We start from the raw sequence: 27,976 nt of genomic DNA, 5'->3' as shown, positions 1-27,976 counted from the left end.
TGTAGAGCTATTTACATTTGGATGCTACTAATTGCTATTTCCTATCTCTGTAGCACTTGCAAATAGCATATTTATGGTTTTCATCCAAATCCCTCTCTTGCCCAATCCCAGAATTCAGAAATAAGTTTCACTTTCACAACAAACTACAACATAGTTAATACACTAACTTAACACTACCAATGTGTTTGCCCTGTGTGCATTTAAAAAATAATTAGAAATACATTCTAAACTGCTTCTATATAGTGCCCACTGTGTATAAGCTACAAGCATCTATTATTGTCACTTGGCATTCCTGCAGTATGTGCTGCGTGAAAGAGTTTTGTTCTCATCATGAAATAAGAGGTAACAATAGCAGATATGAAAGAAATGTGACTCCAACCAGAATTCAAATAAAAACATTGTGGAAAGCGAAAGATTTAAAAAATAAAGAAGACAGGAATAGGAAGAAGTTCTGGCTTGGACTATTTGCAAAGAAGAGAACTCATGATTTATTTGTTGTTTTGTTTTTAATTACAGTTGCATTCAGAAGCCAGACTGGTGGGTTTGGGGAGTCACACACAACTCACATCTTAGAAGAGAATTAAGCTGCTGTCTGATAGGAAAATCAGGTAGGCCCCTAGAGATGATGAAGTGAGAAGTTGTATGATATGTTCGTGAGAGGAGATAGTAATAACAAAAGAGATCGGAGGAAGCCTTGCTGAAAATGTATAGAAATAGTAAATCCTGTCAAGCTGTTACAGAAATAGAATCATTGGAAATATGTGATCTTGTACATGCGTTTGAGTCAAAGAGTATTAAAATCTTTCCATTAATTTAAATGGGTTTCATATCAGACCTTAAATGTAAATTTATTTTAAATAGATTATCACATAGGAGAGGCTGACATACAGTTTTCTTAGTGCGGCTCAAGATGACTTCATTACTTGCAACTGTCAGCAGAAATCTTTGTATAATCCAGCCCAAACCTTTTTCTTATTTGTGCTACTGAATTCTAAGTGTACAGCCACCAGATAGAAAGTGATGAACTTACATATTTTTTACTACAAATATTCAGATTTTATTCTCCATTATGATGACTTTAAGATGAAGTTTCTCACATTTCAGTGCAGTACAAGCATAAATGGTACCTTTACAGCTTTCTGGAAATAAAGTTAATGCAGCATGTTTTCAACAGAGCTCACTGTGCATTGCCCCATGCTATTACCAGAAGTTGAAGCCTGGGTATTTTTCATAAAATCTTAGAATCATAGAACTAGGAAGGATGGAAAAGACCTCCAAGATCATCTAGTTCAACCATCCACCTCTCACCAATATTTCTTCACTAAACTATGTCCCTTAGTACAATATCTATTAAATGTTTCTTGAACATTTGCAGGGACAGTGACTACCACCTCCCTGGGCAGCCTGTTCCAATGCATCACCACTCTTTTGGAGAAGAAATTTTTCCTAATATCTAACCTGAACCTCTCCTGTTGCAACTTGAGGCCATTCCCTCTAGTCCTATCACCAGTTAAGTGAGAGAAGAGGCCAACTTCCACCTCGTCTCAATAAAGATCAGGCTAGTTTATGCCTAAAGCATGGACTTGGAGTAAATACGAAAATATATTTCAAATGAGATTATTTTAAAGTTGTTGCTATTGCTAATTATGAGAAATGTCAGTCAATGATGCTATATGAGTTCAGCTATTTCAATAGAGATCAGACTATTAGAACCAGAGTTCAGACTGTTTCAATAGTCAAATCAGAAATATAAAAATGAGATCTGTTATACTTCCTTAGACCAACAAATTGAAATATCACAATTCTTTTTAAGAATTCAAAACAAAGTCAGATTTTTGCTATTGCTACTTGCCCTTAATTAAAATTTTCCATAAACAAATAGTGAAGAATCAGATCCATATCTATTTATGGCAATGAATTTAAACACTCCATCAATTTAAGAGAAAAATAAAAACCGTTTAAATCATCTGTTTAGACAAAACACTCTGATGAATGAGAAACTGTATTCTTCCTGGAAGTGGTATCATAGTTCATAATCATGCCAGTCTAGATTCCATGTAAAGAGGAATCTTGTGTTAGAAAACACTAATGAAAAATTATTTTCTTGAAAAGTTGGCCGATTAAAATCCCAAGTCAGGTTGTAGCTATCAAGTGTGTCAGCAGGACTGCTCTATATTGTTCAAGACAAGACAAGCTGAAGAGCTGGGCCGTGCAATTGGAAGAGGTGAAAGCAAACACTGGCAACTGAACTGACAAGAAATATTTGTTCTATTCTTTAAAACACGGTCTCAACCACTCATCTTATGACCAGAAGGGAGACAAAAATCAGGCTTCACTTTTTAGACGTTACACAGAGGAAGAACTTTAACTTTTTACACTAATCAGACTTCTGAATTCGGGCTAGCCTTTCATTTCAGTGAAATCTAAAGCTGAATGAGGGTGAAACCAGAGCATATATTTCACAGCTCAGCATATTCACAGTCTAAGAGCTGGATTTTGTTGATTGCCCTCATATTCATTTGAATTTCATTGGTGAGGATGTGCTATCAGGAAAAAAAAAAAAAACTCAACTCCAAACATTTCTCGGTGGTTATAACTGTAATCATCAAAGCCATACTCAATAACCTAGAATTAGCACTTCTACTTAATCCTACACATCAATGTGGGAGGCAAAGAGGGGAACAGTTTAGTTAAGATGCAGCTAGATAAACATATATTAAGGATTAGTACAGAGGTCAAAATTAGAACTATTTGAACTAAAACTTAAAAGAAGTTTTTAAAAAGCTTTACCTCAAATATAAATGCTTATACAAGTAAGTGGAAAATAAAATGCTTTGCCTTTGCATTGCCTGTGTATATTTCCTCTGTGCCAATAATCAAGGGCCTAGTCTTGTTTCAAGACTTTGGTCTACAAATTTCAAGAATTTGGTCTACATTAATAGGTTCTCATAGAGCTTATGTATAGTTATTATTCTAATTTAACCCTTATTATGGACTTCTAGTACACTCAGAACAAAACCTAACTAAAATTACTGCATGTAAGAATTATGAAATAATTTCTTAGAATTATAGAAAAAATTGGTTAGAAGGGGCCTCTGTTGGTCTCTAATCAAACCTCACCAGTGATAATCAGTGTGGAATAATTACTTCCTTCAGCTTTCTTGCAATTTTATTACTAATGCATCTCAGTATATATTCATTGTCCACTGATGTAACAATACACAGCTGACATATGTGCACTTGCTGTCTGTAGAATGGAGGAATCCTATCCTGCAGAGCTGCTACCGAATGAGCAGGGCCTCAGCCCCAGGTGCAGGTCTTTGCATTTGTCCTTCTGGAATTTCATGGCACTCCTGATAGCCAGAATAACATGTCTAGTCTCCTTGTGCATCAAGAGCTCCTTTTGGAGCATCCAGAGACTGACTGAGTTACCCTCAGTCCTGTTATCCAGGTCCTTGGTGAAAATACTAGATATCAATGACTCTAATAGGTATCAACCCCTGACACTACTAAATGTTAAACCTGAAACTGTAAACACTGCAAACTCTAAGGTCCAGCCAGTTCTCCACCTCTTCTTAAAGTCTACCCATCCAGTCCACTTGTTCTCTGTTTGGCCAGCACAGGGAACCCACAGACCTCACTGACTAACTCAGTCATATCATTTTATATAGCTGCCAGATTGGTCAAGCATGATTTTGCGAGGATTAAATCCAAACACTGATTGTTCCAAGACATGGTCTTGTCCTTTGAGTGTCCAGAAAGTTATTTTCTTGATAATTTCATCCAGTCTTCCCAAGTATTAAAAAGCAACATCAATTTTTATCTTCCTAAACCACCTTCATATCTATTTTAAAAGAAAAGCCTATCATTTGCCTCTTTACCCTTACTGGGCATCTCCTACCTATTTTGATTTTTAATATTCTCATGTTTATTATTCTCATTTTTAAATTTCAAAATTCCTTTCACTTCAAGTATCCTTATTTTTTGCTGTTAACTTGACTGTTTCTCAGTGTATAACTTGATTTTCTGTGTGAATAGTCCATCACTGGATGATTACTTGGCAATCTTCTCCAAATTTGTGTTATTTTTTCTAGGAGGCTTATATTTCATTTGCAAAGCTTTAACAGAAAGTAGGTGTATAATGTCCCAGTACAAAACTGGTTTGGTAATTTTTCCTTAAAAATATTATCTTCCTTCCCTCATCAAATTTAATCTATATTCTTTCTGCCTGTATGTGTAGTAGAATAGGAAGCTACTACCTTTGGAAATACTTGGAATGCATTTTCAGCAAAACAAAGAGAAATGTTTACAATTTTTAATGATTTGCTTGGCAAATTTTTCTTGTGTGAGTCGTTCAGCAGGAGGGAAGTCTGTAGGGCTGTCTGGGCACATTTATAGATACAGAACCTCAGTCTGGGTTTGGTTACTTCTGAGCTGTCTTCTGATACTTTCAACTGAGTGCTCTTGATAGTCATACATACAAGGTACCTGCTGCTTTTGAAGTGAGTAATTTTACTGCTCATTTCAGTGGGGAGTAAATTCAGACCTTTAATGAAATTTTGTCAGTTACATCGCATCATTCTTCATGGACAAACCTTAGCTTAGTGGTATTTTCCTCATGAATATATCCTTGTGGGACAGTAATTGAAAAAGTGAATTAACTTCATTACCTATCACATAATCAGATGGTTTTTAGTAAGACAGGTTTCTGATTGTCTTCCATCGCAACAGTAGTGACTTAAATGAAACTATTACTGTTTCTCTCTGCTAATAAGAGCACAGCAAGAAAATTACAAGCAATTCTGAAACAAATATACCCCTACTCTGCTTTGCTTTTGATCAAACTGTTTTCTCCACTTCTTCCTTAGCTCTATTAATACATGTGTCTCTAGACACCCTAAGCCATCAGAGCTATTTTAGGCACTGAAATAAACTAAATACTCATAATTTACTCCCCCTCAAGTTGCTGATCTATTGCTTGCCTTCTTTTTCTCTTACTCCTTCTGCTCCTTATATCTGTGGGAAAAATAATTTTTTTCTTCATTCCATTTGCCAAAGCTGCTGAACAAAGCCTTTTATCCCCACTGTTCCTCTGAAAACATGCCATAGTTTCCTTACACCCAAGGGAAGAGTTTTCCCCTATCCCTCCTGAAGACGTTCATCTCTTTTTCCTAGTGTATATTAATGAGAAATTTCAGAGGTATGAAGGAATAATAAAGAGTATAACAATTCCTCACTTATAAAAAACAGGCAAATCCTAATTTTTGCAGACTGTAAGGAAATAAACTTCATTTTAAAAAATGAAACTAGAGTACATGCCTTTACCTACACTGCAGTGGTTTTCATTTTGCCACTGGAATAATAAATTCTTTCTCCTACTGGAACAACATACTTCGTCCCCAAGAGCATGTAGAGGTGAAGTGCTAAGAAACACTTCAGAGCACTAACCGAGAGCAGTAACCAAGTACTCTGTTTTCTAAAAAAAAAAGCAATTATAGCCCTTATTAACCTTCTACAAGCAGCAGAACAGGATCAAAGCACGCAGTCCTGAAAAACAATAAATAAATAAATAAATACCTTTTTTTTTTTTTTTTTTTTTTTTTAAGCCACAAAGCAGACTTCCAGCTTAGGAAACAAAGCAGTAGCATGTGGACAGTGACTGAAAATGCAGTGTTGCAGAGCTCTGTTTTTTCTCTCTCATGCTCATCGAGGACTCTGAGATGACACATGTTCAGTTGAAAGTTAAATAATAGTTTCTTTTAATTACTAGTACTTTGAACTTTTAAGTAGGATCTCATGTCTCTAGCAATTCCCAAGGAAAGAAGAACATCTCAAGCCTAGTAAAGCACTCTCATAGATGCAGTGCAGCAGTTTACATCTCCCCAGTAATGGAAGTGCGGTAAAAGCAAAATATTATGAAAATAGATATGGGCCAGATTAACTCCTGATTTGCATGCCATGATATTTCACTAGTTTTATATAGATTGAATCACATACTGAAGGACAGAAACACAGAATTTTGCTGAATGCAGAGATCTCATACCACATAGAAATTGTATCCCTACAGAACTAGTTTCTCTGCATTGGTGAGCAAAAGTATGGCAAGCTGATCCAAGGATGAAATTGTGTTTTGTCTGTCTCTGTCTGCTGACACAGAAGATTTATCTGCTCTGTATGGTGCTGGCTGGCTCTTAGCACCTTCAGTCTAGTGCCTTGTGTTCAGTCTGGAACATCAGATTACAAAATCTTCAAGTGTGATCTCCATATGCTGATCATACATCTATACCCACTTGTGGATTACTAGATACCATTGCCAGTGGGTGCAAAAATGGTCCACTATTCACGTCAAAAAAGGGCCACAGCAATCTAGTATTAAATACATAATTATATGTGTTTTTTATTAGGGCACTGAATTAATCCAGTGGGCTCCAGTAGTTTATTATACACACAGAGATATGGACATTTTGTCCAGTACAATTGTCCCTGAATCCAAATATTTCCTGTTAAAAACTTCATAATTTTTTAACAAAATTCAGTGTTTCATTCCACTGCCACTTTCCTCATCAAGTAATTTGTGTTTTTCCTTTCTGCTGCAGTATTATATAACCAGCCATGTGCAAAAGCTGGATGCAAACTCAGTTTAAGAGCCAAGCTCAGCACAACACAGTCACATTCAGATAGCTGTTCAGAGAAAGGTACATATTCTCAATTGACCAGTTCTCTTTAAGAAGTTACAGTATCCAAGTACCATAAGCATGATTTTTCCCTGCCTTAAATTCTGGAGACTCACACAGATACCTGTGAAAATCAGGATGGGAATATCTGATACCTACTTCATAAGATTGTGAATAGCATCTGGAAGTACTAACTCAAGTTTCTAAGCACCAGATTGTCATTAACATCAAGCAAAGTAAATCCTCCTTCTCATTAGGACTAATTCCTTTAGGTGCAACACCTGATGCAGTGGAAAATAGGTGACAGATGAGGACAATGTCTCATCCTAGGTCTTCCACAGGACTTCCATGGGCTGTACTTCCCTTTCCGTAAAGGATGAGAGGGGAAAGGCATTCAGCATTGGACATGTCACTTTGTGGAATTTCTTAAGACTCATGAAGGAAAACTGCAAAAAATTGGCCATCAGATGAATTAATGATCTTAAAAATTTCAACACAGCAAAACTCTACAAATACAGTAGACAATTGTACAGCTCTTACAACAGTACCAGCAGAATAGGAGGAGAGATAAAGTTGTCTACATCCTTCTGTGGAGACAGTTCCCAGTTCCTGAGCAACCATCTACTGAGATCAGGAACAGGCACATTGTCCTGGAGGGCAGAATAATATGTATTCCAAATCTAATACCAAAGGACTTCCAAAAATCCAGAGGATGTGTTGCCACCAAGCTGGTATCTGAATGAAAGTTACTCAGACTTATCTGTACCACTACCCACATTTCTCATTCCAGACTCTGATAGTACCTTGAATGAGCAGATTAAAATTAACCAAGAAGCTCAGACAGCTGGAGCAAAGGACTCAGGGAAATGTGAGAAACATAAACATCAGGAAAATTATCTTGGCCAGTTCTTTAAGTGAGGAGCCAAGCTCATGAAGGGATAAAAATTAGCTCAGCTTCTCAGATGGTATAAAATGGGATGGATTTTGGTGTACTGAATGATGTTCCATGAGCTAGCAGTAAGAGGAGGTCCATCTCCTGAAGAAAAAGAAAAGAGCACCATTACTTATAAACATACTTTTCGGGGAGGATTTTAACTGCCTTTGAAAAGAAGGATGACAGAAACTTTTAGTTATGTGTGAATTTCAGTGACTTTGACAAGAACTTGAAATAAAAGTCATGCATAGAGCCAGTTCTGAGTGAGTCAATCCACTTAACAGGCTAGGTTATTTTATTTTAATTTCCTGTCTTTTTTTTGTCTTTTTTTTTTTTTTTTTTTTCATCTTGCTAGATGATCAAGATAACGTTAACTTGCATGAGAGGCTTGAAGATGTTGCTAACATAGTAGATTTTTGGAGTGTCTATGCAGCCATGTTTTATTATATACAGGGGGGGTTTGATACAAGTGTCCAGAAAAGGGTGGAAGAGAAAGAAACACGGTGCTAACACAGTGGGGATTTAAATAGGTCACTGAACTAGAAGGATCAATAAATGAATTCTCTTATGAGTAATTAGAAGAATCACTTGGTTTGCAGGAACTGTTGGTCATGAGACTTTAGGGATTTTTGTAGAAATCTACAACAGTTAAGGAAAGCTGTCCTTCAGAGAAAGCAAACAGACGTGTTTGCACACGTACAGAAGTCCAGATGAAATTTAAACCGTATCATAAAGCTGACTTTACAGGAAGGAAGCATAGACAAAATACAAATCAAAGAAAATTGGTGAAGGAAATAGAGGCTAACTCTGGAAGCCAAGAAACAAAGTTATGCAACTACTGTGAAATAGCAGTGATAATAAGAAGTTAATCTGTAAGTAAATTAGTAATAAGAGGAAGAACTGGAAGAATCTTGGCCTGCTTCTCGACAGGGAAGAAATATGTCGATAGATGATAGGTCATGCATTCTGACTTTATTAAGACATTATACTGTCTGCCACAATATTCTAATATGGAAGCAATGAAATCTGATGTAGAATAAATTATCTACCTATGGTTATAAAATTATTTATAAAGTATGTCAGTGAAATATCAGTGGTTCACTGCCAGTATAGAAGGATTTTTCAAGTCAGGACACATAGGGTATAGTTCCATCTTCTGATGTACTCATGTACTGAGTGATAGAATAAACTGGACCTACCAAGTATGTTAGTATGACAGAGGATAAGATTAGCATTCAAAATGGTCTTGAAAAAGTGAATGAATGGACTGAAAGACTAGATTCCAATTCAAAGCAACAAACACAGAAGAGTTGGTTTTAAAAAAAAAAAAAAAAAAAAAAAAAAAAAGGCCTGGAAATAACCAGAAATCATACCTTTCCCAAACAAGTTAGATTTTCCAAATTCCATCCTGAACTATATAATTCTCTTGTGCTACAGGAAACTGGGCACAAGGTAAGCCCAATCCTGAGAGCAAGCGCCTACAAGCTAGGTTTGATCATGTCTAGTGACTTGTAACGTTCTTTCTTATGGCTTGTTATCACAGTCTTTGCTTTAAAGCACTTCAGAGTTATTTTACATCGCTTTTAGCCAAATGACTCTTCAAGGTCTTCAGTACTTCAGAAATGCTGTTTTATCAAGTTGCCTGTAAATTACAACAGACTGGTTATGTGTGCCAGAAGCATCCTGCCCTGTGAACGGATGCTGAGAAAGGATGAAGCATGCTTGGCTGTCTCTCTGAGACATCTGGAGGAGGAGGAAGTGAGAGGAGGCCTTTAACGAGTAAGGCTCCAGAACACTGGCTGAGTCACCCTGGACTTGAGACCCCAGAAGTAGCTATGACAGGGAGAAGCCCTGATAGCAGTCCTGAAATGCCACTGTCTTGAAGTCCATACAACATATGATCTGCATAAAACAGACTGGGAAAAGCATCAGCCCACAAAAGCATGTTCTTAAAAAGGTGATATTAAATATCATGTTGTTTTCTATCATGTATTGAAGAAATTAATTGTTTCTTTCTCATTTTTGGGTGGCAATCACAAAAAACAGATGTTAGACTTTGTTAATTTTTGTCACTGGCATGTAGCCCCTGGCAAGATTAAAGCAACTCTTTTGGCATCTTTGTAACAGTTGGGAAGCAGAGCTGCTTCTTTTGTTTATGCAATACCATTTTGGATAATCTTTGAACCTAAGATTTTCTTGCTTTGTCATCCGTTTTGGCAGTCTTCTATTCCACTCCCCCCATTCAATTGTGGTATTCCCCAATTCTTGAAGAATCTAGCCTGTTTATCTATCACACAATAAGCTTCAAAGATAAATAGATGTAAAATCCATGACATTTACAACACCCATTTAACTTCCTCCTCAAAAGAAAGGACATCTTCAGGGTTATTGTTGCAATTCATTTTCTTACTGTCTTTTTCAACCTCCATCAGTAAAGCAGGACAAATATACTTCAGCATTTTTTCATACATTTTACCTGGATAGCTAGCATAAGTGTATAATTTTATATAAAACATTGGCTGCTTCCAACATTAGATATAATTTAGAAGTAAAAATGTCAGTCATTGACAAATATATATATATATACCTTTTGAAGAATGAGAATTATTAATTCCAGCATTGGAACTTGTAATAAGAAAGATTATTTCTTATAGATCACAGCTCTTTTGCTAGGAGATACAAGTGATGACTTTGGGGAAAAAGAAAAAAAAAAACTGTACAAAAGTTATCTACATATTGATCTGATGTTAAACATTAGGAATGTGTCATTGACACAACATAACTGTTTAAAAATCAGTTATAATTTATAATTCCATTTTAATTAATTGTCATTAGGAAAGAAAAATAAGAAGTCCAAAAGTAAATAATGGGTATGTCACCACTTCTGCAGTCTACACTAGAAGTTGTAAGATCACACAAGAAAATACTGGACTCTGCTATATAATGTAAATCCTATAGGTGGGTGTTCCAGCAGTAAAATGGTAGATACACTTAGCAATAAGATAAGAGAATCATGATTCAAGGGTAGAGTGAAATGAAAAGTAAAAAAGACAGTGAAATGAATTCAATTTCAAATTACATAGATGTAATGATGCCAACGTCCCAGAACTAGTACGATACTTGTAATATGATGAAAGCAATTTTACATGGACGTGGAATATAAACATCTGAACATACATGTATGAGCATATAAACAGCTCCCCATCATCCTAATGCTTATAGGATATATAAAATTTCTTTGACAGGGACTAACAGAGACTTCTTACTAATGCTAAAAATCTCATTAAGAAAACACAGCTAAGTGAGCCACTGTCATTATACACTAAGCATGCCTGGGACTGTCCTCTGACACTGAGATACTATCACCAAACCCTCTTGGTCTCCAAAAGTTATACTTACATCCAAACTGCTTGTCAATACTGGACTCTGACTCATGCCATTTTCCAGAAAATACTTGCAAGTGGGAGGCCAGTACTTGACCCAGGCCAAAATTATGTTTATGGGAATTTTAACAATTCAGAATTACAGATTACAGTTCTAGAAGACATAACATGTGCGTTTTTTACTTAGTCATTTAGATGGAACTTAGGATCTAATAGACCTAAGAAGCATATTGTTTTCTATTATGCCAACTATTCCTCTTTGACTCTGGAAAAAAGAACATAAGTGCTCTGTGTTACTATTTCATCAAGAACGCATAATACAATGGCCAATCATTGTCATCATCTAAAGTATATCTTAATAATTTAATGAATGTCTTAATAACAGCCAGCCATTTTAGAAACACTGGTTGACTGAAAACTAGTTGTTTAGAGTAAGCTAGGCTTCTCCATCTGCAGTCAGTGAAAAGGAAATAAACATTTCCTGTCTCAAATCCTGTTTTCAGTGGGATAAAATGATCTTTGGAAGTACTTACCTGCTTCTGCCTTCATTGAGTGCGGATGGAGCTGCAGTGGCATCATCTTTAGAAAAGAAAAATCTGGTGAAATGAATTCTACAATTGCCACCTAAGATTTGTTTTACTTCTGCAAGCATGGTTAATATATTATCTGTGGTAAATATGGTTGCATGAAAAATTCCACTGAAAGTTTTATTTGGGACATTCTGCTTAAGGGAAACAGATTTGACAAAGTGACATTAAAGTGACATAGCAACTTGATGTTAGAATTCAAGAGTTCCAGACTTTTAGCTTTTGTTCAGTATTCTGTACCTTGCCAGCAGAGAATCTTCTACGTTTGGGAGGAATTGATAGGGAAAGTGGAAATAATGATTTCATAGAACAGATGTGTAAAAAAAAAAAAAAAAAAAAAAAAAAAAGCTTGGAGGAATACATTCATTGTATCCTCATGAATAATTTGTGAGGTATCTGCCTATACTAGTACTAAGGTTTTCAGGCAGCAGTCTGCTTTCTGGACAGAGCTTGAATTAATATAGTACTCATATGAGGATATGATGTAACTAACTCTTTTTCAGATTTCACTGGACATATCATAGAATCATAGAACAGAATCATGGAAGAGACCTTAAATATCATCTGGTTTCATCCCCTGCAGTGGGCAGGATTAATAAATTTGCAAGAATTTTCTGGGAGATGGCATGTCTTACGGTCAATTTCTGACAACCAATTTGGACATAAATATGTGTAGGATGGATAATAACTGCCAAACACATATACTAAAACTGAATGTTATTTTCATAAATCTAGAAAAAAATATACTATACTTATATATATCAGTATGTGCACTTTATGTCTCTTTGAGAACTACAGATAAAACTCTGCAGGATATATTTTTAGATTACTGTGTGATTTCACGTGACTTGGATCTAAATTTAATCCAAAATTAAAATGAATAACTACATTATTTCAAACTCCCAGAAGATGAGACCATTCCAATAAGTAATTCAATATCAAACTGAAGATCTTGACATTCAATAAGTTGAAGTGTAAAAACATATCTCAATGTAAAATGTGGTTATTTAATTGGAAAGACAGAATGTGCCACACAGGGACGCAGAAGGGACTGCTATTTAGTGAAGAAAGAGCTAGCATTGCCTTAAATGCTCCTACAGTTATACATTTTATAACTTTCTCACCAAAATCAAGTGATTCAAAGGCAAGTTAGGAATTTCATTTAGACTCCTTCTCCCCTCTGGTTTGGGTGTGGATGTAGAGAAAAACTGTTGGCAAAAAAAAGACTGAAGTCCCAGTGATGTCTGGTGAGCACAAGCACTTATCGCAGCCAGTACTTCATTCCCAGGTTGATTAAGAAGTTAGGTAAAATTCAAAGTTTTTTGGGCAGGGCCAGTAAACTAAGGGGAATATGTGACTCATGGGTACATTTTTCTATTATTTTTAAGAGTAGTAGTCACCATTTGTTCCTTTGATCTTACTTCCATATAAACCAGGCCATGCCACTTAACACCAGCCTAGAAGTTTGTCTTTGCCAAAAGCATATTTTTCCAGGCTGTTTCCAGGTCTCGTCATAGGAACTTAAGAAGTGGGAAATCTGCAGCATTTTTGGCAGCCATGCCCACAGGTTATTGTACAAACATTACTATATATTTATGCTTCTGTTTTTGTTTCTGTTTCTCTGGCTTAAATTTCTCTCCATTGTTTCTCATTGTACACACCTTCCTCCACTGCTTTGGAGATATCTCCTGTGCTAACTGAACTGTGATTAATTACAGACATAAAATTAAATAGTCAAATAATTCTATATTGATTACATATGGCAGAGACTTTCAGGGTACACTGGCTTAAGACAGATATAAGCCACAGCCTTAAAATAAGTGTATTAGCACTCCTTCCAAACCACATAACCCATGAGTTCATATGCAGACACATGCCTTTTTTAACAATTACCCCTCCTCTACGGTGTATCATATCTAACTGTATTCACCTTCAAGTATGCTACACTGAAGCTTTTTTTTAAGCCACGATACATTCAGTTATTAGTAAGTGCAGAGAAATGCCAGCTCATAATAAACCAAAATGAAATATTTAAATATCCACTATTTCTGTCAGTTCTCTGAAAGTGATGAAAACTTCCCAATTTCATTACAGATTCAGTGGCACACCTCTGCTTCAACACTGCAATTTACTAGCAACTATTATTAACTACTTTTCTATATTAAAGGTTATGTAGTCAGAATTATGTGGAGGACTTTGTTTCACTGTAAATAGCAAATTTTCTTTGATTTTCACTGTGAATCACTCTTATATTCACTGGTTCTGTCAACATAATGATCCTTGCAGTCACACTGGATATACCATGCTCACGAGTAAAATACAGCATGCATAAGAAATGTACATTGTTGTGTGGAGAGAAGAATTTTCCTCAAATTCTTTATCAATCAATTTCATTTTCCATGAAAGAAATTCAGGAATCAATAAGGAAAGAAAAAAAAAAAAAAAACATCAACAAAAATCAGTAGTAGGAATAACAAGAAAAATGTTTGTAGTAACATTTAAATGAAATAAAATGATGGATGGATGGACAGACGGAGACAGATGGATGGACGGACAGCATGTGTGTGTGCCCACAGGTTTACACATAGGAGCACATGCAAATTTATGGCTGTGTGTATGTGCATTAGCGTGTATGAATTCAAAGGGATAGAAAATTCAACTGAGCTTGACTATAACTGGGCCTGCATCAGTCCCCTTCCCTGTGACAGTCAATTGCTAGGTATGCATATGATTTACCTATCTGAAGAAGTGTTAGCACAGCACAATATAGAGCTATGCAAAGACCCTGAAACAGGTCCTGTGAAGGACCTCTGCTCCTCTGAGAAAAGCAGAAGAACTGTTCATTCATGAAGCAGTAGTCAAAAGGAAATTAGCCTATGTGTGTCTGATCATGATAGTGATTATGATACTATTATTGTAGTATGGATATTTCAGAAACATGAATGAGTCCTTCACCACCTTGCACCTAAAAGACGGGGCAATGACATGAGATACAGAGCAAAAACGGAGAAAAAATAGCCTTATTCATGCAAAGTCTCAAAGGATTCCTCCAGCATAACTAACAGTGAGATTCAGGTTTTCATTTCCTCCAGTCTATATCTTACTGTAAATTTGAGGGAAGGTAATGTAATACACAAATATTGCAAAATCTTTAAAAATTCAGAGATCTAATTAGGTTAAAACCAATGCAATAAGTTCAGTTAATGATTTTATTCTGCTTTTAAAAAAGTAGTGTGTTTACTTGTAGAATGTTGGACTCTTCTTGTTTGTTGCTACCACTGACTATGTGTATTAAAATGGAAATGCAGAAGATACCAAGCCCCAGCATGTTTCCAATTAAGATTTTTCATTTTCTGCTCAGATGTTAGAGGATGACCTAATTAGCTCTGCCAGTTATCTGAGCTCAGCTACTGTGACTTCTTATCTCATTCAACAACTGTAGTCTGAGTTGTGCATTTGGAGAGAAAAGTACCGTATCCCTGAAACAATAGGGAAAATGTACTGAAGTGCATTGACAGCATGGAAAATTCGATGTGGATGAGAGGGTAAAACTTCTGTTTTCTGTTCTTCAGCCTTTGATATCCACTCATACATTGTAATAAGCAATTGACACAGCTCAAGCTACAACTTACAGCCTAGCAGTACAGGGAGATGTCTATTTATCAGGTGCAATCATTTAATATACTAGAATTTACTGCAGTAGAATTACCTGCAAATTGTTATGGCTTAACACGATAGGATGATTTATTTTTTTCCATCTAGAATTCCTAAAGAAAAAAAGAAAGTCTTTCCTTAAGAAATAACATCTTTCATCAGTTTGACAAGAGTAGTGTGTAATTTACAGAGGGAAAACATTATGGAATCAGAGTGAAAGCAACTGACATGAAGAGTGGTAAATGAAATACTAGATTAAGTCCAAGGTTTGAAAATTCATTATAAGGTGGACATGCTCACACAATAAGTACGTCAGTATGTCTATTAGTTAAATTGCATACAATTACTACAAGACAACTTTTTGTACAAGTATTACTTTGGGTTTTTATTTTATGCTCTGGTCATTTATATTCAGACAGTGCAATAAAAATCCTTTTAAAAGCACAACTAGATACTACAAAAGCACCAGACACTTTTCCTCACCTTTCTGGAAGACATACGCATGCATATTTTGCACCATTTTCACTGTCTCATCTTGCACCAGCAACATGAAAAAATAGCAATAGAGAAGGGAAGAATGGAAGTAAGTTTTTTAGCTGAGAAAGCAAATGTTTTTAGAATAGAGCAGCATATACACAAAGACTTAGCCTGGAGGTGGGTGTTAAAAAAACTTTTAAAAAATTGACAGTAAAAGTGCAGTGTCCATAAATGGTGGGTCAGCTGTCATTCTTTCTGTTCTAACAGGTAATGCATATGTATTTGGTGTGAGAGGTGATGTTTCTTCTCAGTGAAATATATTCCCAATCACTGCACCCAGAACCTTTCTGTATCAGTAACACCATAGATAGAATGGTGGTTTTTCAGGCACTGAGATGCAGACTAACATTTCATTGACAAAGATATCTATAATTTACTTTCTATTTGTGTTTACCCAAAACAGCTTGTAATACACTTTTGCATATTGAACTGTATCTTTACTATGAAGAAGCCCATGTTAAACAGAACTGAGAATACTATGTACTTTTTGCTTGTGGAGACATTTACTGCACTTCATGAAAGGAAGGAGTACTTGCTTTACCTCACCACAGGTGGCAAAATGTTAAACTTCTAGGTTCAGCCCCTTGTCTGTATTCCCCTTCTATCTGATCAAAGAAGAGAGACAGAAACCTACAGAGGACCATTCCTCACACCATCTTTAGGAGGGAGCAAAGCTTTTTCTTCCTGATTACCTGCAGAGAAAGATAGGATCACCAGCAGGGGATGCTTATTTTTCAGGTGTGACCTGCTGCATTATGCTCACAGTATAGTCTAAACAAACACAGCCTGAAACTTGGGTAGTCTAACCAGCATTACTAGTGTTTATTTGTTTCAGTACAATTTAGAATCTTCACCGCTATCTTTCAAAACTTGTTTTTCTGAAATAATTCCTGAAGCAAGCTTTGCAGAGCTAATGGAGAGTGTTTAAAGTAGCAGTCTACAAGAACTCACTAGCTTGAGTTGCATTCAAAACTCACATGGACCTGCACTACAAATTTTAGGCTCATCAGTCTCAGGGCAATTTCTCAAAGTGTGCTAACCTGTAACTCACATGCTTTTGTATATTAAACTGCATTTTGCTGAATTCTAAATCCCAAAGTCTCTCTTACTACCAGTTCTTTCCAGTAAGGTTGCTTAACTGAAAGTAGAAAAGCTTATTGAGCAGGTAATTAGTGTGCTTACTGTGGGAGGGAATTTGAACAAACAAAAGAAAACTGAAAGGATCTACAGATTTATGTGTAGCTATGAAGGGAAAAAATACAGAAAAAGCCCTGTGTAGTGTACCTTAGGGAGGTTCATCACATCATGTTTCAAGAACAGGAGTGTTCTCAGGAAAAAAAAAAAGGAGACAGGAACATATAAGGTTCTGCCTTCAGACTCCTGCTGAGCAATAATGGAAGTATAACTAATTAAGGGCCTGATCAAGGGCTCATTGAAGCGAAGTGAAAGCCTCCCACTGATTTCAATGGGCCTTGGATCAGCTTTAAGTGCGTAGAGTGTAAATATGACTGCATTAAAAACATGATGAGCCAATGTATACTTTCAATCAGGATTGGCTGTATTATGCCATTCTCTACCCAGAGCAGACCCAGAGCTTTTCAGGAGCATCACAAAATCGAAGGTCACTATTACAAAATGGAGAACTCGAGCCAAGCTTCCCTTAATCTGAAAAGACTAGTGGGCAGATCTGGTAAAGAAGGACCTTGGGGAAAGTTGTGGTGAGCCAAGCTTGCTGCTGCTTCTGCCCCTGGGTGAGTGACAGTCAAGAAATTAGTCTCTGTATAAGTATTTGTCCCCATCTCTTCATATATACCTATCTTGGCTCAGCAGTCCAGAGCTCAGGCTAGACAAAAACGATTCTAAAATTCCCCATAGTTTATGGTCTGTTTTCCCTGTGCATATACCTGTGCAGAAAGCCAGCTTGCTCTCACAGAGGACAATGACTTTTCTATCATCATGATCAAGTAGCCCTCATTATTTTGGAAATGAGAGGTAATGACTGTATAAGGGAATGGCACCGGCTTTATAATTCCTTTTAACTCGGAGTCCTGACTAGTTCGGAGATAAAATGTTAGTAGAAAATATAAAATCTGTAATTGCATTATGTATTACTCCTCAGATTCCACAAATATTTCTTTTCTACTCCTCAGACATTTAGCACATTAGCCTAGTTCTTAGTGAATGGATGTCCTTTTCAGTTTTCCATTGTGTTCTGACTTCATACACACAGTCTTCATATGCTTATTTCTGAATTCTCAAAGGACTCAAATTTTCAAATTCTACAGGGGACTATAAAAGTTGACTCAACAGTATCCTTTCAAACAACACTCTAGTTTGAAAGGCTATTTGTAGACAAAATAGAAGCTTGGAGAACCAAATCTTTGATTTTCAGTGTTCTGCTGTGTTTTACTTGTCTCTTTTGCATCCTGTTAAATAAGTAATGTCAAGCTGTCCAGGAGTTTTCTTGCTAACATATATTTAGAGCAGCCACACATTTTCCCTACCCCGAAGTATAAGTAAATAAAAGCCTACTCGTTCAACATCTGCTCGCTCCCTCCAGTGGAATAGTCTTGTTGAAGAAATGTAATGTAATATGATGACACTTACAGAGTAAAAAAAAGTCTTAATCATCCATGACCAAAACCAGAGAAAACATGGAACATAATTCATTCCCCTCTGAATTCTGCAGTCAGCAAGAAAACTGCCACCTGAGAAACTATCTTCTTTCCATTTTTATAGTTTTATTATTAAATGAGTCAGTTTAAAGTCATGGTCTATGCCGACTTTTAATACTCTCTTCAACCAACAAAATAGTGGAGTTGAATTAGTTTGAATTAGTAGGCTCCTTTACAATGATATGTGTTTCAAATGTCTGAAATGCTGGAACTGTACATATTATGCAATTCAAATATAATAAATAAAAGTGTATCTTCAGTTCCAGACAGAAACCAAACAAATGGGGCAAACACATAAGAGCATATATTATGCAAGCTGGAAAAAAGATAATCCTTCCCAAAAACCAATAGAAAAGGAAAAATAGTGTCAGGAAATAATGTACACTGTATGCTTTTTAAAATCAATTTCTTAATTTGCTAATTGGTTAATGAGATGGCTGAATCCAAAAGCTGTCCTGTAAACATGCAGTATGAGCAGAAGAAAAAAAATGGCCCTGCTGGGAAAATAGATATGATCCATAGCTGATCTTTACTGGGTAGGTTGTAATTAAATAACTGATTTCATACTGACATTAATTCTATAAGTTTCCCCTCTGGGGTAACTCATAGTCTTGCCTTCATTTTGTTCAGATTAACTCCTTAGGTACTATTTTATATATTTTTTCTTTTAATCAGTGGTCCATTGATCACTGGTTGTGGTAATCAAGCCTTTTTTCATTTCTCAGTAGGAGGTAATAATGTTATTTGGGTCATGATATTATCATCCAGGAGTTCATACCACACATCTGATAACTAGAAAGATAGACAAGGAGAAAGACATTCATATCTATACATCTATGTATGCAATGTTTATTGTGAAGACGTAGGTGACAGTAATCCTTCTGTTAGATCTATGCAGTTAATTGTAATTTTAGATGCACAAGAAAACTCTGCCTCTGTGTTTAGGTAGATTCATTGAGGCTTAACATGATGAAATGCAAATATCTCTACAGGTACATTGGCCAGAAGAGACAGGCCAAAGCAAATGTACCTCCTTTGGTAAATGTAAAAGGAGAACTGGCTTCAATGGACGAAGAGAAGGCTGAGGTACTGAATGAGTTCTTTGCCTCGGTCTTCACTGGTGGCCAGGACTCCAGTACTTCTCATGTTCCTGAGCCCTGCATCCCTAAACCTTTGGGTGGGGACCGGGGTGGTAAATCCCGCCCGCTGTGAGGACAGAGCAGGTCCGAGACCGCCTCATGAGACTGAATGTGTACAAGTCTACGGGGCCAGATGGCGTGCATCCCAGGGTTGTGAAGGAGCTGGCTGAGGTGGTTACTGAGCCACTCTCCATCATATTTGAAAAGTCGTGGCTGTCAGGTGAGGTCCCAGATGATTGGAGGAAGGATCATGTCACTCCCATTTACAAGAAAGGGAGCAAGGAGGACCCCAGGAACTGCAGGCTGGTGAGTTTCACCTCTGTACCTGATTTTAGCTCCCAGTGGAAAACAAAGAATCATAGCAACAAAAGAAAAGAAAAGATGCAAGCAAGAAAATGGGAGCTGAATTTTTGAAGTGTAGATTCCACAGAAAGACAAGGAAAAATTATTCACAATGATGTGAGAACTCCTACTTCCAGAAGCACGAGAGTTTTTCAAAAGATTTTAATAAAGCACCAAGAATTCCTTAAAAAATAGATTCGTTTACAAATAGCTATCCTCAAATCATAGACAGGATAACAGGTAGTTTTTCAGATTCCTTTTGGGTACGTGTGCAAAATATTTATTTAAAAAAAAAAAAATGAACAAATTTCTCTGGATGAGTTCCAGCATTTTGCTGCTAGCTACATCCAAAGAGATAAATAATATCTTTCATATTAGTCCATAATCCAAATCAGTGCATTTATCCTTAGACAAAATTGAACACCTTAGGGCACTCTTGGAAAAGCTGGTTAGTTTGTGTTCTAGCCAGTTCATATTTGGTCCAAAGCCTAAGGAGATAAATTCTGGGCAGAAATAAAATGGATATTTCAAAGGTCCATTTGTCTTCTGAAATCTTCCCCTAGTAGGAAGTACTGCTGGCATTTTATACTATTAAATTTTAATTTGTACAACTTAAAATATCAATGTTTTGACATAAAGATTTTTCAACAAGAAAGAAAAATTCAGAATATGCTGCTGAACAAGTGATAAGGAATGATGAACATAGGAATTCAGAACACAATTTTACTAATAAAATTTTGCTGTTTTTTATCAGTGGCATGAACAATGAGATTGAGTGCACCTTCAGCAAGTTCAGCAGTGACACCAAGTTGCACGGTGCAGTTGACACACTACAGGGAAGGGATGCCATCCAGAGATATCTTGAGAGGTGGGCCTGTGTGAACCTCATAAAGTTCAACAAGGCCAAGTACAAAGTCCTGCTCCTGGGTCAGTGCAATCTCAAACACAGATTTTGGATCAATCAATGGATTGAGATTAACCCTGAGGAGAAGGACTTGGAGATGTTATTAGATTAAAAGTTCAGCGTGAGCCTGCTATGTCTGCCCAGAAAGCCAACCAATCCTGGTCTGCATCAAAAGAAGTGGTTGAGGGATGTGATTCTTCCTCTCTGCTCTTCCCTTGGGAGATCCGACTTGAAGTACTGCATTCAGCTCTGTGGTCCCCAGCAGAGGAAGGAGCTGTTGGAGTGAGTCCAAAGGAGGGCCATGAGGAGAATCAGAGGGTTGGAGCAACTCTCCAGTGAATACAGGCTTAAAGAGATGGTCTTGTTCAGCCTGGAAAAGAGAAAGTTCAGGGGAGACTTTATAGCAGCCTTTCAGTTCCTAAGGGGAAGTACAAGAAAGCTGAAGGGGCACTTTTTTTCAAGGAGTGTAGTGATAGGACAAGGGGTAATGTATTTAAACTGAGAGGATAGATTTAAATTAATTATTCACTCAGAGAGTGGTGAGGCACTGAAAGAAGTTGCCCAGAGAAGTTGTTCACATCTCATCCCTGGGTGTGCTCAAAGCTACATTAGATGAAGCTTTGGGCAACCTGGTGGAAAATGTCCCTGCCATAGCAGAGGAGGTGATCTTTACCTTCCAATACAAACAATTATATTATTCTATAATTCTGTGATTGTAGTACACACAAAGAATAACAGTAAACAACACCTGTTGAGACATATCATTTTTTCTGTTGGTTGTTTTTACACTACAGATCCCTATCAGAAAAGAAATGGTTAGAGACATTATAGCTTGTTGATACAGCAGTCCTGACAGAATATCTCAAGATAGACACATCTACTCAAGCAAAAATGCAGATACCTTATTTCACTTGGGACAAATGAAGTTGTCACAGTGATGCTGCCTCCTCTTACAACTCCAGAACCAGTTTTCTGGTAAAACATAAAAGCATTCCAATAGCAATAAGGAGATCCTCATGTAAGTATAGCCATTAGAATAAAATATGTTAACAGATACAATGCAACTACATCTCACAGACTTGTCAAAATATATTTCAAAACCATTATTCAATATTGCCATTACAGACTTTGTGCTAGGTGCCACATGGATTGCTGGTCAACTTTTGAAGAATTTGTATTGCAGTATTAACATTTGTAGCAATACAAAATTTCCACATTACTTATACACACACCCAATTGCAATAATTTAATCATGTGTCTATATTGTTTTCCAGAATAAATTAAAAATAAAAATAAAAATAAAAAAAGAAGACCAGATTTTTTAAGATGATGAGGGGCCAAAATAAGTAGATCTGTCCCACAGAGTGCACTTTTAGAACTGCCTGGTCATCTACTCCCATTCTTTTCCCAATGCCAGCACCTGCCTAGATATATTTTTGAAATTTCCACAGTCTCCATATGTACTCTGACCAGCTCAATGACTTTTTATAATCTGATGCAGTGTTTCCAAGGCTGTGAAAAAGCAGTGAAAAAGACCAGAAATAAAAAACAGAAAGTATTATGGTTACTGTATTGTGTCTTTTCTGACTGGTGCAAACTTCAAAGTTAAGCCAAAGTAATAACCTTCAGAGCAGCCCAGAAAGAGTTAAATAATGCACAAGGACAAGTATACAGATGAATGAATTCCCTGCAGGGAACTCAGTAATTCAATCTGGGATACTCCTAAAAGGAGACTGAGTATCTTCATGGGTTACAGATGATTTGACAAGAGTGATAAATGGAAATAGAGGCCACAAAATGTCCTCTGTTTCACTTTCCCCTTTCAGTTCCACTCCTGATAGACTGTACAAAAATTAAGAGCTTTCTATGCCTTTCAAGGATATGTATTTCTGGCAAGGACATATACTTTTCTGACAAGGTTTACAGAACATTTTGTTCTGCACCATGTATACACATTCTGCTGGATTCTATTTCTATTATATATTTAAACACTACACATAAGATTGCCATCACACAATCTGTCTTGAGCTGTCCCAGTAAGCAGAACAGGTCTAAATTGTTATATAAAAAAAATAATTATCTCACACCTTAGAGAAAAACGCTAAGGTATCTGTTCTTCATCTATTCTTTCATTCATCTGCATTGCTCTTAGTAACTTCATGGAGGCTTCTGATTCCCAGCAGATATAAACATCCTGGAAGTATTCTGACAGTAGAATTCTTCATGCACTTCTCCATTATGCCACCACACAACAAGTTTAATGGCATTTAACCATCTGCTTAAACAGATGTGCAATTGCTTTTCTCACCAGAGAAATTCTGCAGTATGGGTACCTTAATCCATAATGATGAGTGACAAAGAGATGAGCAGACTCTGTCAAGAAGTCTAGACGATAAAAGAAGGAAGAAAACAGTGTTATATTCATTTCTGAAATGCATGAATTAATGTGCATTTTATGTTAAATTTGTACTCTTTTTCTACTACTGGATGACGTTATCTGAATTTTGATGTAACGAATATTGAAACTCATTTTTTCATGGATGTGGTCAAATCAAAGAGATTTCCACTTAAAAAACAAACAAACAAAAAAAAAAAAACAACCAAAGTCATAATCCATTGTAATCAGGAGAGTTACAGAGTGAATTATTCTCCAAGAATCATCATAGAATCATAGAATGGTTTGGGTTGGAAGGGACCTTTCAGATCATCTATTTCCAACCCCCCTGCTATAGGCAGGGACACCTCCCACTACACCAGATTGCTCAAAGGCCCATTCAGCCTGGCCTTGAACACCTCCAGGGAGGGGATATCCATAACCTCTCTGGACAACCTGTTCCTGTGTCTCACCACCTTCAGAGTATTCTCCTAATATCTAGTCTAAATCTAACCCCTTCCTCTTTAAAGCCATTTCCCCTTGTCCTGTTGCTACTTGTAAAAAGTCACTCCCCAGCTTTATTTTAGGCCCTCTTCCAGTACTGGAAGGTCATTAAAAGATCACCTCAGAGCCTTCTTGTCTCCATGCTGAAGAGCCCCAACTCTCTCGGTCTGTACCACAGAGAAGGTGCTCAAGCCCTTTAAATCATCTTCATGGCCCTCCTCTGGTCCTGCTCCAACAACTCAATGTCCAGATAGGATCTCATGAGAGCAGAGTAGACAGGAAGAACCACCTCCCTCAAGCTGCTGCTAGCCGTGCTTCCCTTGATGCACCCCAGGATACGGTTGGCCTTCTGGACTGCAAGCACACATTGCTGGCTCTGTTGAATCTTTCATCAATCAACACCCCCAAATCTTTCTCCTCAGGGCTGCTCTCAAGACATTCTTCACCCAGTCTGTATCTGTATCCCAGGGCTTGGGATTGCCCTGACCCAGGTGCAAGACCTTGTACTTGGCCTTGTTGAACTTCATGAGGGTGTCATGGGCCCACTTCTCAAGCCTGTCCAGGTCCCTCCGGATGGCCTCCCTTCCCTCTAGCATGACAACTGCACCACTCAGCTTGGTGTTATCTGCAAACTTAATGAGGGTGTGCTCAATCCCACTGTCCATGTCACCTACAAAGATGTTAAATAACACCGGTACAACCACAATCCCTGAGAAACATCGCTTGTCACCAGTCTCCATTTGGACATTGGGTCATTGTCCACAAGTCTCTGAGTGCAACCATTCAGGCAATTCCTTATCCAACGTGTGCTCCATTTATCATATCCACTTTTCTCCAATTTGGTGACATAATAGAGAAGTGCATGAAGACTTCTATTGACAGAATACTTCCAGAATGGTTATATCTGCTGGGAATTAGAAGCCTCCATGAAGTTACTAACAACAGTGCAGATGAATGAAAGAATAGATGAGAAACAGATACCTTTGAGTTTTTCTCCGTGGTGTACCCAAATAACTAGTAAACAAAACTGTCACTATTTGAGCCTCTGATGGTGCATATTCGTCAGCATCGCTGTGTGATTCTCAGGGAAGCAAAATGGGCAGACTCCTGTGGAATTGTCCCATATGAATTTCTACTGCCTAGAAGTAAGTTCATTCCAGGCAGTGGCTTGTTCTTAGCTGCCAATTAAAAAAAAATAAATAAAAATCAGTGAATTAATGTGATGGAGACATCTAATCCCTCTCAGTAATGTGATTGAAACTGATCTCAAAACTGTTTAAATGAAATCAGAATACAAAAGAATGATAGCCCCGGGGTCATTATAAATAAATTTTATTTTGAAGTGTCTGAATTAGAAAAACAGTAAAAACACAGAATTCGGCACAGGAGAAAGAGTCAGCATCGATGTCTCCGAACAGAAGAACTTAAGACTTTATTTCATTCACATCAGATTCCAGTCTTAGCTAAAGCATCTCCATTAAAGTATAAAAAAAAGTCACCAGTTTAAATTTTCCTTCAGCACTGCCAGTTAAAAAACAGTGATTCATTCATCTTGGATGCACATGTGCACATAATCTATTTGAACCTGAATGTTATCTCATTTCCAAAGTGGATTTATTTAGCTCTCCTCCCTGTTTTCATATTTTTCTTTCAGACGAAGGAAAGGATCTTAGACCTTCAAGGTCTGAAGCAAAATTCAGAAAAGCTCAGTTCTTTCACCTTTGCTTCAAACATCACACACTAAACCCATCAAACACTGTCCAGTCTCCTGAGATAGGTCTAAATAGGCTGTCAATCTTTATGCACTGCATCTTGTGAATAATTGCTCAAAACTCAAACTGACTATAGACATGTTAACTCAGTTTTGTGTCTAAGGTGATAAATTTGGCTTTTCAACAGGGTGATTTTCTAGGATATTCTGCCATGCTGGCACAGCTTTCCTGCTTCTCATCTCCAAACCGAGTCAGTGGTCTACCATACAACACATCACCCTGCCCCATCAGCTAACCGACTCTAACCTCGTCCCCCATCCCCAAGCAATCCTCTCTTTGCATAATTCACATTGAATTCTCAGCCCTTTCTTTTCCTATGATCTACCTCGAGGAAAGAGGAAACATTTCTGCAAGATATTTCCCTTCTATATCTGGCATTCTCCCTCTGTTGTCCCCTTTTCTCCTACTCTTGCAGCATGAGCTGGTTCTGCTAAGATAAATCATTTCCTTAGATTCCTACAGAAATAGAGAAATACAGAAAGCCAAATCTCTATTTTTTTTTCCAACAGAAAGCAGTCTTGGTAATCTCCTGAGTTAAGTTCCACTCAATATGTCTATGCTCAGTAGAACAAGCCTTGAAGAAGCAGTTCAAGATTTTAGCTCACTAAAATTAACAGCAACAACAAAAAAGAGAAAAGGAAGGAGGAAAAGAAGGGAAGAAAGGGAAAGAAAAAAAAAAAAAAGGAAAAGGGGGGACAGAAGGGAAAAAGTGAGGAGAAAGGACAGTGAACAAAAAGCTGTTTATTTGAAATACAGCACCTGTAGATCTTTGACTTTTAGATTCAACACTAAGAAAACCAATTTTAAATCAAGACATTTCAACAAATACACAAATAACTCATGCAAAGGGCTGTACTAAGTTGTGCATCTACCAGCAGGTTGGAGGAGAGATGGGGCAGGGCATGTGTAGATGGTTCATGGCTATTTACAGTTTTTCTAATCTGACTCTGATGATTTCAGTAATAGAGATACTGCATATAACTTTTGTAAATAAAGAATGTAGTGTAATGTCCTAGGCAAAATGAGGAAATGACTTAAAATCATAAAATATGTGCTGAACGCACAGCCTGAGGATATCAAAGTAGTAAATCACATTTTATTTATTCAAGAATTGTAGTAGGGTGTTTTTCTTTTTAAATAATGAAGTACAATATAATTATAAAGTACCTGGTTTGGATATTCTGTGGAAGTGGAGCAATGATGTGATAAATACATTAGTCTCTGACTAGTGTTGATTATGTTTTTGGGCATACCAAAGTAATTTACGTGACCAATCTAGTAATATGGCAATTATTTCCTTCTCTTTCAACCATGAATTCCCCAAAATCACAAAACTAGTGATTTTGAAAATTATGTGACCTTGTGGATAAGGTCGAATTGAGCCAATATCAAAGAAACAACAACAAAAGGAATCCCTACTAAGCAGAAAATTAAAATAATCTGAAGGTGCTAGATGTCTCATGCCTCTCTGATAATGTGAGAAAGAGTTCTCCTTCAGAGGCCAGAACAACAGAAAACAAAAGGTAATTACCATCTGACAGCTTTCTGTATTTGCAAAGCATTGGTAGCTCCTAACGGGCAGGTGTCCACATTGGAAAAAACATTAATTAGTACCCTTGTTGGCAGGCTCAGCTGAGAAAAACATGATTAAATGAGCACGGAACTGAAGTGCCTTCTGTGATTATAATTGCACATACCTTCATTTATTGTAATTTTGGGATGTGATTTTCCATTTGGATCCAAATCACTGAAATGATTTAGTTATTGTGACAACATATGGGAATAATGACTCTATTAAAGCACTCAGGGCCTAATTTCCAAAGGTATTCATCAGCCACACATTTAATGGGATAAGAAAACTTTTGATAGCTTGGAAAATTGGGATGCTTAAGGTTATTTTAGTGCAGAAATTGCCAAGTAAAAATTGTGAGAAGCTACAAAGTAGCAGTGACTGCGGAACAGCAAAGTCAAACTTTAAAAGAACAGATTTCATAACAATAAGAGACATGTGAGAGGGAAATTTTTTTGTTTATTTCATTTTGCATGAAAATTGGAAAGAAAAAAATCAGCAATACGTGTTTATACCATGTGTTACACACAGCAGCAGGTCTCTTTAGAACAGAAACATAGAATTAAACAGTGTATTGAAACTGAATGATAAATTTCCTAGAAAACTTGATGAGAAATTGTATTTTTTCACAAGAAAAAAAATATTAAGCAAGTGATGAATGATAAGGACAATGTTGCTGTGATTTAATTGGTAGTAAGTAGTTTTGAATGAAGCCTTCCACAAGATGCTAATCCTTCAGGCTGTAACACTGGAATTTACTGGGCTCCAATGTATTGGAGATCCCATCTGCAAAAAAGACCGACAGCTGTAACTTGAGAAAATCTGGGCCATTCTGGTGTTATTCCATCAGCCCGATTTATCTGGCCAGCTGCAGAAAGAATTACACATCATCTCATAAAGCCCAAACAGGTAATTTACTCCTTATGT

At 36.9% G+C, this 27,976-nt stretch overlaps 1 protein-coding gene across 4 annotated transcripts in view; it reads left to right on the top strand.

The window, feature by feature from the left end:
* Positions 1 to 27,976, top strand: part of KCNJ6 (potassium inwardly rectifying channel subfamily J member 6) — a 154,622-nt gene that overhangs the window by 8,468 nt on the left and 118,178 nt on the right. For 2 of the 4 annotated variants that reach the window (XM_090122595.1, XM_090122588.1), the window contains exon 2: positions 517 to 608. The exons of the other annotated variants lie outside the window; for them this stretch is intronic. The gene's annotated coding sequence lies outside the window, so the exon portion shown is untranslated. The remainder of the gene's footprint in view (positions 1 to 516; positions 609 to 27,976) is intronic. 4 annotated transcript variants of the gene reach the window in all.

Source organism: Phasianus colchicus, chromosome 1 (assembly GCF_987193195.1).
Source record: "Phasianus colchicus chromosome 1, bPhaCol1.hap1.1, whole genome shotgun sequence".
Taxonomy (NCBI): domain Eukaryota; kingdom Metazoa; phylum Chordata; class Aves; order Galliformes; family Phasianidae; genus Phasianus; species Phasianus colchicus.
This window is presented reverse-complemented; position numbering and strand designations above follow the sequence as displayed.